Genomic DNA, 10,861 nt, shown 5'->3' on the forward strand with positions numbered 1-10,861 from the left:
AGGATGCGAGATGAAGATGTTCATAGCAGTATGTCCAGAATGCTCATCAAAACAACCCAAATGTCCATTTAGAGTAGGATGAATAAAAAAAAAACAACACTGTTATTTTCACAGGATGGACTGCTATGCAACAGTGGAAATGAGCTAACTACAGCTATGTGTGTCAGTATGGGTGAGTATTGCAAATATAAATTCAGCAAATGAAGCAAGTCATAAAATATTACATACAGAGTGACTCCATTCATAGAAAATTCAAAACAGGTAAAATGAACCATAATATTTAAGAATGTATACATTAGTGGTAGAACTGTAAGGAAATGTTAAGCAATTAAAGTCACAAAAATCATTAGAATGGTTACCTATGGGCGGGGGTGTTATGAGAGGAAAGAGCATACAGAATGTGTTTGAAAAAAAAGAAAAAGAATGTATTTGAGTGCTAGTAATGTTCTATTTCTTGACCTGGGTAGTGGTTACATAGGTGTTTGCTTTACAATTATTTGTTAATTATATTAAAATGTACATTAAAGTTTATTTACTTTGTTTTACTCATAGATATGCTATACATACATGGTTTTTTCAGTTACCTATTACTGTGTAACACACCACTTACCCAAACTTAGTAGCTTACAATAACAGTATTTTATTGTTCTTATGATCCTGTGGGTTGACCAGCTTGGCTGGACAAGGGCTGAACTTTTTAAGATTGTCTCTCCAGTCACATGTGGGGCTCCTCAGAGGGATGACTGTTACATCTAGGGCTCACTAGCTACCTTTCTCTCTATGGGGGTCTCTCTGGCAGAGTAGACCACTTTACATTGTGGCTCAGGGTTCCAACAGCAAATATTACAAGATGACAAGCCCCAATGTGAAAGTGCTTACTAAGCCTCGGCATCAAGCTTGATTATATCTCAATGAGCCCAGAGACAATGCGGGTATGGCCTACACAAGGGCATGAAAACCATAGCGGGGAGGTATGCTTCATGGGGAGATATATATATATGTATATATATTTATATATATATACATATATATATATAATATACATATATATATATAATATACATATAAATATATATATATAAGCCCATAAAAATTTAATTGGTTTTTAAAAATATATATACCTATATTACATATATATGTATATATATATTTCATATATATATACATATATATATATATGAAAAGTTTCAATTGTCTAAGGACGGCCCCACTTGAAGGTAAGAAGGTGGTTCACATTGTTAGTATGTCCCACTCAAGTTTATGGTTCTGATACTTGTTATGTAAGTCACAAGTTTCCTTCTTGCAGTCACTGCCATCTTCATTCTCCTTAGTCCAAGTTAGCTTGACTAAAGTAACCAGTAAACAAATTGGGTGTTAAAAAGAAATAAAGAAAAAAAAACTAGTGCTGGAAATCTGCCATTTCATCTGCACATGGACATGACTGTGGTCATCTGCAAATAATTAGAAAGAGCAGTCATCAGCAATGCGGCACTGGTTTCTAGGCTCAGAAATTAATAGCAACTTTATTTGACTTTCTTCAGCCAGAAAATCCTTACAATGGTAATGCAACAATAACTTCTATCAGCCTGGAAGATAACATAAATATCAAGTAAGGAACACATCAGCTTCTGGCCCTGCTCTGTGAGGGTACGGGTGTGTCCTGTGGGCGGCCTCCCGGAGTACAGGGCTCCTGCGTGTGCCACATGAGACTTGGTGTAAGACACAAAGCAGGCAGAGAGGGATCTTTGAATGGAAAAATTCTGCCAACAAGCACACTGATTACACAGTTTGGGATTTTTTTTCTTTTTTTTTTTTTTTTTAGCAATTTGGCTGAAAGCCTGCTCTAGTCTAGCATTTCTTGTAAGCAATTATTTGGTAGTCCTTTTTCTATTGAGCCATAAGCTCTCAGGGGACAGGGACGAATTCATTGCTTTCTTTGTAACTCCCCATAGACCCCTGAACTCACTAGTACATTGTACCCAGTGGGTACTTAATCACTGTCATTGATTTGGGGCAGACCCAAATCTCAAAAACTGGAGTCATTAAAAGCATGTTTAGCCAAATATTTTTAGAGCTTAAAAGAGGTTTTGTTTTGAGTTTGAGGTGGAGGCCCAGCTAAGCTTCTTCTTTATTTCAAATAGCCCTGTGTCTTAAACAGAAATTTTGCATAGCAAAATATTTATTTACAAAGGATTCAGCTCAGCTAACTGCCCCTTGGCATATCACATACCCTCATGCTCAGACTCTCCCAAGCCCTTGAGAGCTGTCCACCCCAAAGAGGAACAATCCAGCCCATTGATTTGATGTTGAACTGGTGCTGATTTGCACCAAGTCTGGATAAGATGAAGCTCCTGAGTGGCTCCTGAAAAGTCCAGAATTCTAAAGCAGAATTTTCTCTTCTTCTTTTCTTTTCTCCTTAAATGCAATGGCTGGAACACATATCCATATGTTTAAGGACATCTAATGGGACTTCTTATTTCTCTCTTTTTTCATCATTCCTTTCCTTAAAGAGAGCTTCTATTCATGACTTATGTCCAGAATTTTCATTTGAAAATCTTATTAGAACTGTAATTCACTATCCATCAATAAACGATATCGAAATATCTACTTGTTGAATGAATGCTGAATGATTCACTTCAGATTAATGGGCAATCATTTGCATACCTCCCAAGGGTCAGATACTGTTCTCAGTATCTGAGAAGCCTGCCTAGAGTAGAAGAATCTGTCATTGTAAAGCTGGTCATTTTTTGGCATGTGACTTAAAGTGGATTACATTTCCCTATCCACTTCTCTCTCTTTTAATTTTTTAAGAGAAATGGAAGGATGACCCTGACAACCTTCACTTTTTATCTGCACTTAAAATTTTCAGGTTGGGTTTGACTTTTCTATGCCATATACTCCTAAAGACAGAATTTTGTGTTAAGTGTGTCAAAGTATGAATCTCATGCTAATGAGATTAATCTCTTATGATCTATTTCCCTTCTTAAATCTAATACTTCTTTTAAAAGTATTTTAAAACTTTAAAAAGTTTTTTAAAAAGTATTTTTAAAACTTTACGGGCTTCCTTGGTGGCGCAGTGGTTGAGAGTCCGCCTGCCGATGCAGGGGACACGGGTTCGTGCCCCAGTCTGGGAAGGTCCCACATGCCGCGGAGCGGCTGGGCCCGTGAGCCATGGCTGCTGAGCCTGCGCGTCCGGAGCCTGTGCTCCGCAACGGGAGAGGCCACAACAGTGAGAGGCCCGCATAACGCAAAAAAAAAAAAAAAAAAAAAAAAGACTTTAAAAAGTTTTAGTGGAACCTTTATAAGGAAACAAGAAAATAACTTCTATGGATAGAGACCACCCAGACTCCAGCACGATTTAAAAATAGTGACAGGATTCTTATTGTTTTGCCAGGATGATTACCATGGCAGCCATGCCAGATTTTCCATTGTCTTAACGCAGTGCACGGTGATAGCTCTCTGGGTAGTTATTGCTTTATGTAATGTGATCACAGTTGAATGATAAATTAAGTACTCTTGCTTACCAATGTGATAAACTGTGGCCAGTGAGGAGAAGGAATGTTCTCTGGTCATATATTCTCAGAGGTGGGCTGGTTGCTGTCACCAGAAAGATGCTTTCCAATCCCGTGTTCTGTCTTCAGGGCACCTGGCTGGCCTGAGGACCCCGTGCAGGGCCTCCTCTATTCTCTCCTCACAGAGGCTTCTACTGGACAGAGAGAAACTGGATTCTACTTTTCCCAACACCAGAGCTACCCTTCCTTGACGTTTCTTCTAACCACTTTCATTTTCAAGTTTTTAGAAACTGCATCTTACTTTCCTTCCAGGGTATTCAGATGTTTGAGAGAAGTTTGTTTCCAAAAGTGTTATGTTCAGATTACACACTAGTTTTAGGGAAATGCTTACTTCTTGGCCTAAACTGGGATGTATGAATGGAAATAAAAGTAATTTGTGTGTGATAAGTGAGTGGTCGGCAATAGTAAGCCTATATCTCTTTCAAAATTAAAATATATGTTAACTTTCTTTTTGATTCTGAGAAATGGTAAACTTCCATGCCCTTATATTTTAATGTGAAAATACCCAGTGTTTAAAGGTGCTTTTAAAATTTGACAAATAAAAGGAAAAATCAGTCTACCTTAACCAACATGAAATCTTGGTGAAACTGATTCTAACTGGCCAAGGTGCTCACTGCTCTCTAGACACCTCAATAAGCTAAGAATGTGCTCCTTTTAGAAGCAAAATAGACCCCAAGTATTCTGTATGAGACTCTCACAAGCATGCACATTTGCTGTTCCTCAGCAAGGGTCAAGTAGCACTTAACCCCTCACACAGAAGCTATGAGAGTGGATTTCTTTTTCTAGAAAGCTACTCCTCTTAAACAGTGATGGTTATCAGGAGACTGAGCAGCAGAGCAGTGATTTCCAAAACACATCGAAAGATGCATGCTAAGCCAGGGCAGGTCCTATTTCTGCCTTCTTGAAATTTTGGAGGCTTTGAAAATATTCACTGGTGTAAAAAAACTTCCTTGACAGAGTTAGGAAAGAACATTGAGATTTCATGCCTTAAAAAATTAAATGGTAGTTTTTTTTTCTTTACTTCAAAGGCAGTGAAGAAGAATTTTTTTTTCCTTGTGATAATCCAGACTGAGAAATTTCCAGGAAAAATAAAACACTTTTCCACCGTTGTGAGTATTTCATGCATATTGATTTTCAAACAAAAGAGATATTGGTATGGGAATCATCAAAGGGGAAAAAAACACCCTGTGTATGAAAGGAAGCAAATAAGTGTTTATGAATCTGTTCTAGATTAGAGAAAGGCAACAGGGATGAGCTATCACTTAGCTGCTAAGAATATGAGACTAGGAATTTGGTAGACCTGGGTTCAAACCCAGCCTTCACCACTGGTTATCTGTGAAACTTTGGACAAATTATTTAACCTCTCTGTTTTCACTTCCTCATCTGTAACATGTGCATAGAAATGAAATCAACATCACTTCTAGAATTGAATGAGATCATGCATAAAGCACTTAACACAGTGCCTGGCACAGCTTAAAGCTGCTGTTAAGAGTTTTTTTTTTTTTTCTCCTTGCAAGAGATTTTTGTGGTTGTTTCGACAGTTTAACCCCACATCTCTACCAAGTTGCCAAAAGAGAATTTTCCATCCCTGCCCCTTAACCACACCCTGTTTTAATCATGAACCAGATTTCAACACCATCCCCGAAAGGTCACCACCCACTACAGATTTTTCTCTGTGTAGTTTTAAATTTCACTGTATCCAGAAATGCTAAAAGCTAAAGTGACACTTAGCACCTCTTATTAAGAAATTGTATTGTTATGGTATGCCACTATAATCTAGAAAGGAAAAATATGTGATTTAGACATCACGAGAATGAGGGCATTCACAGTACCCTCAATTCCAACGGCTTCAGGACAATACTCTATGTTTTGTGCAAGGAAAGAAAAGTTTATACCTTATAAGGCCATCTCTCCAAGGGCTACAAATACCTCAGCAACATCAGCATCATCCAACACTTCCAAGTAAACCTCTATCCATCCATCTATCTTACAAAATAGTTCCAATGATGGAACACTGTAGGCTTTAAATAATTTATCTTCCAACTTAATTTATGTTTTATATTATTTTTATTTCAGATTTCAATTTTGCTTGTGAAACACACCACACCCAATTTATAATGGAATTATCCTCAGAACATTGGCAAGTTTAATTTTGGAATAGATCTTGACGATTCAGTGGTTCTCCATCTGTATCAGCTCCTTCTTGTGCAATGATGGAAAACCTAACTAAATTTGGCTTAAGCCAAAAAAAAGGTGGAGGGAGGGAGTGGAGGAGTGAATTTTTTGGTTCTCCCAACCAAACAGAGTAAGGGAGGAACAAGTTTTAGATGCAGCTATAAAGAAGGATTCAACAAGTGCCAATAGACCTTCATTGCTCTATGTCTTTCAGTTCAACATTTTAAGTTGTGGCTTCATTCTTAGGTTCCATGAGTTGGCAAGATGGAAAGTAGTTCTAAGCCCAGTTGGGCCCAGGTTTATGCTAAAAAAACAACAAAAATCCCCCCCACCTCCCTCTCAAGTCCTAGTGAAAGACTCAGTGCATGTGAAAATTTTGTGAACAAAAAAGTTTGAATAGATGTGAGGTGCAAAAGCAAGGTATTTGATGGAGCGACCCCTTCTCAAGTGGCTTCAGGCAACAATGAAATAGTTATCTAAATTGGGCTACCCTGCAACTGTCACACTTTTTTTTTTTTTTTTTTTTTTTTTCGGTACGCGGGCCTCTCACTGTTGTGGCCTCTCCAGTTGCAGAGCACAGGCTCCAGAAGCGCAAGCTCAGCGGCCATGGCTCACGGGCCCAGCCACCCCGTGGCATGTGGGATCTTCCCAGACTGGGGCACGAACCCATGTCCCCTGCATCAGCAGGTGGACTCTCAACCACTGCGCCACCAAGGAAGCCCTTTGTGTGTGTGTGTGTGTGTGTGTGTGTGTGTGTGTGTGTGATACTTTTATATCTGCTAGAATATTTGGATATAACTCAGTCCTGTATGACCATCTCAAATCATCTTATCACATGCTAAACAGCTTCTCACTATGTGTTAGGCAAGCTGTAGGGTTTGAAGAAATAGACATCAATACCATGAACTTTCATAATAGCCACTTGTTCATGTAAGCCATCAGACATTTTAGCCTAGTCGAGGGGAAAACAACAAGGAGGTAATGAAAACTCTTTTGGATTTTGGGTGTATGTGTGTGTGTTGTGCATACACAGAGTTTAAAAGCAAAACAAAATAATCAAACAGCAACAGAGAGCAACTCACGTCTTTGCGATGTATTAGATCCATAAATATTATTCTCTCTTAAGTCCAAACTTATCCAGACCCAGGGCACACAAAATGATTTAGAACATTGTTGCTCCCTTTTGTTGAGAAAGGTCAGAGGGTGTGGAACTGGCATTGATTGACCACGCAGTGGGTTCCTGGGAATGCTCTCAATGACTTCAGGGAATCTCACAGAACACAGAGCTTTGCCTGAGATGGTCCATTTTAGAGTCTGTGTTATCTTCAGCCAGGACTAAATCTTCCATTATTTTAATCAGGGGAAACAGCTGCTGTCATTTTTTTCTACTCTGATATACACTTGTAAAAGTCCTAGATTATTGGCTCAAATTGTGCAGGGTTGTGTTTTGTTTTGTTTCATGTAGGACAGGGATAATAGAATTATTTAATCAGTTCCACACTTTAAGCAAACATTGGAAGAAGTTTTAACTCTTATAAAGTATGAACCTCAAATATTTTTCTCCCTGTTCTTGTATTGGGTCACCCATAGCAGAGAGCTTCTCTCAGTTCTCACAATCAAGAAAAGATAGAATTGGAGTCGTTCCAAATATCTATGGAGAGAATCTGGGCCAGTGAAACTCGATCTGGACATAGAAATTATGCTCTGTTCTTATTTTTAGCAAATAAATGGCTGCTTTCCGGTTACCACGAAAATTCCCTTTTAAAACTTCTTATGAAATATGGTCACACCACTTAACACTTGCATAAGGCACACAGAATACGTGGCTTTCATTTTTATAGACTGGACAAAATTCCTCACCATAGGTTGGGACCTATTATCATGGCTAGCAGAAAAGGATCCACGCATAGGTTAATTTTGAGGCTGCTTGTAGCATCTTTGTTTTTCCTAGACAATTCAGATTAGAGTAAGTAATCTGCCTATTGTCTTTCTGGTTTCTTCTTATAAAATTAAAACACTGTAGTAGATTTTTAGTTTAGTAACGTTTTATCACATTGGAAACCAAAGAGGAAGGGGAAGGTTATCAGCTTCACAAAAATAATAAAAAAAGTTTTTTTAAAAATCAGAATTTCAGATTCTCAGAGAGAAGTTTATCTGCCATTTTTATTTATTTATTAAACTCTCAAAAGATTTATGCAAGTTTTTAGATTCTGCATGTGTGTGTCTGTGTGTGTGCTCATGCGTGTGTGTGTGTGTGTGTGTGTACACACTTGTGCTCAAAGTGCTCACATTAACTGGAGAAGGTGATTGAATTATGGGGGATTGTTCTGAGGAAGAAGCAATAAAGTAAAGTTGACTAGATTATGGGATTAGACTAAGGGCAGGGTTGACCAAATTTGGGGCTTGTATTGGGGCATTTGGTTGAATAAAATCTGAAAAGCTACACAACCCCCAATTATTTCTGGTAGCATCTCCTGAGAGTAAGATATGTTTTAATTTGGACCTGACTCTACATGGAATGTTGCCATACTTTTCCTTCAAGATTTAACTGAAATTTAGGTTTCCATGGAAACATTCCTCAACTATTTCCCACCTTCAAGAGTAGTCAGCCACTTTTCCCTCTTCTGTAATGGTCATCATTTTTGTATACCTACATAGGCAACGTCCTCAATAAAGGAAGAGACCTGACTTGCTCATCATTTAATCCTCTCTTCTGTTTCAGTGGAATGTAGTGGATAGTAAACCAGGTATAATTTTATTCCTCAAATGTCTGTGTTCTATATGAAAAGACGTCAAAACTCAGATACACCCCATTCATTCATTTATTCAATTATTTATTGAGCAAATATTATGTTCCTGGCACTATTCCAGATGACAGGGATATACCAATGAATGTGCAAAGAACCTTGCCCTCATGGCAACATACATATACAGTATACTACATAATGATAAATATTTTTTTAAAAAGTAACACTGAGAAGGAAGAATAGGAGTATTGAGGATAAGGAGGTTTAAAATTTTAGATGAAGTAACAGAGAAGATAATATTTAATGTAGATTCCAGTCTTATACAGTCAAGATACAAGACAAATAAAGTACATGGAGCACAATCACAGTAGTTGCTATTTAAGGAAAATTTATAATACCTTAATTTATAATTAATGATTCTTGGATGGGAACTTTCATAGTTTAAGTTCCATGGGGTGAGGAGAAAGAGCTTGTTAAATAAATTCTTGGCTTTTAAAAAGACTGTAAATAGAATTTTAAAGCAATTTAGGTGAAAAACTTTCCCAAACAATTTACAGCTGCAATCTAAATATAAATATTTGGTATGTATAAGTTAAATCATTTTCTGTATTCACTAAATAGATCCCCTGAGTGTCACTCACACAAGCAACATATTGTTAGCCTAACTCTGATTATTTTAAGCATAGAAAAGTTATAAAGTTCCACTTTAAAAAGTTAATTCAGATAATTTCATTTATTCAAAGAAGTTTTCCTACCAAGATGAATTAGTGTTATTTCCCTGAGCATATTTAAATTCTTACAAAACACACATTTTTAAAGATGTATTTTTCTTGTGCTCCCATGTCTAGCTAGCTAGAGTTTCATGATCCAAAGAGGTAAGGGAAATTCACAAATTATGGTTTTGCTAGAAACCAAAATAATGTCAACACCTGATGATGAGATTTGGGAAGTATCTGTAGAAACAAGAACAAGAAGACATTTCTCACCTTTGCTTCAACAAGCCTGCCATAGGCATTTCAGTTTGTTTCTGAGTAGCACACATCTCAGTTGTCCATCTTTATCTATTAGACCGTAGTGGCAGTTGACTCTCCCTGGTAGATAAGAACAATACATGTGTAATTTAAGAACCCTTCCTCTTCATTTCAATTTAATTAGTTATTTCTCACTAGGTAATTGAAAATCAAATTTCTCATTCAACCAAGTTTATCCTTTGCCTTATTTCCTTGGCACTCTGTAATGTACTCAGTCTTCGGCTATCTCTTACAACAGCACACAAGGTCTGATTTCTCAGATGCTTTCTCTCTAATAGCTCCTCATCTTTGAAGATTGAGGTCTTGGCTGGATCAAACCCTGCTGGTCTACAGTCTATTAGGAGACCACCTATCCTTTGGGGTGACATTATAACAAGGATTTCTTCCGTTGATGGTGCTTTTCCTTCTTTAAAGGGAAGTTTGAACAAGCATTGCCTGGAATGCAAAGAGCTTTTCCCAAAGTTCTTTGGGACTGGATGTAGGGCACAAAGAGAAAGGCAAGAGCTGTATGTTGCTGTCTAGAGAAAAATTTAAGCCTACTAACCCACAGTGAATTAGTTGATATTTTTGCATCATTTTCATAGACATGGATCAAATTCTCAATTGTTCAAAAGCAAATTTCCAAATGTGTGTCAATTGTCCACGAAATTTATTTTTTTCTTTCTCCCTTTTGTTGGACACTTATGAACTTAGGAGAAAACATGTACAACAATTTCCTCAAAAAGACTACATGTGAAATAGTAGGAATTTAACTGATGAAATGAAAATTTTGAATTATCGTAGGATTTGAATCATCCACGCTTCCATTAGATTTAGCTAATACAAATTATTATGTTAATATGCTCTATCACTTTTTCATGCATTACCAGTTTTCACCCTCTTGTAGTCCTAATATAACCACTTCCCAAAAAAGCAGAAGTTCTGGACACCTCGAGAAGTCGCTCTGACACTGAGCCGCCCAATCTTGAGTGGATGTGAAGACTGAAATCTGAAATAAAATGTGAAGGAATATTTAGAAGTACAAGCTTCCCCTTCAGCGTTTCCAATTTAGCCTTCCCCCTCCCCACATTTAACTGGCCTCCTTCTGGAAAGCTGGCCGGCTCTTCAAGGATCAGGATAACTCCTCCAGTTACACTCTATATGGAAGCTCTGGCAGTTACTCTGCTGTTTTTATATGAAGGTTTTATTAAGTCTGTGCCAAACAGCTTCCCGTCAGTGAATCAGCTAAAGATAAAAGTTTTTACTCAAGTGACAACTTTGTAATAAAGGCAGTTTGTGTGTGTGTGTGTGTGTGTGTGTGTGTGTGTGTGTGTTAGAAGATGGAGATTTCCCCATG

At 37.6% G+C, this 10,861-nt stretch overlaps 1 long non-coding RNA gene across 1 annotated transcript; it reads right to left on the bottom strand.

The window, feature by feature from the left end:
- Positions 1 to 1,369: 1,369 nt before the first annotated feature.
- Positions 1,370 to 10,499, bottom strand: LOC132484582 (uncharacterized). Its single transcript, XR_009531234.1, has 3 exons — positions 10,392 to 10,499; positions 9,481 to 9,585; positions 1,370 to 1,451 (listed from the first exon to the last, which is right to left on the bottom strand). It is a non-coding gene; the product is annotated as an uncharacterized LOC132484582 (long non-coding RNA).
- Positions 10,500 to 10,861: the final 362 nt, after the last annotated feature.

The sequence above is a fragment of the Mesoplodon densirostris genome, chromosome 2 (genome assembly GCF_025265405.1).
Source record: "Mesoplodon densirostris isolate mMesDen1 chromosome 2, mMesDen1 primary haplotype, whole genome shotgun sequence".
Lineage (NCBI taxonomy): Eukaryota > Metazoa > Chordata > Mammalia > Artiodactyla > Ziphiidae > Mesoplodon > Mesoplodon densirostris.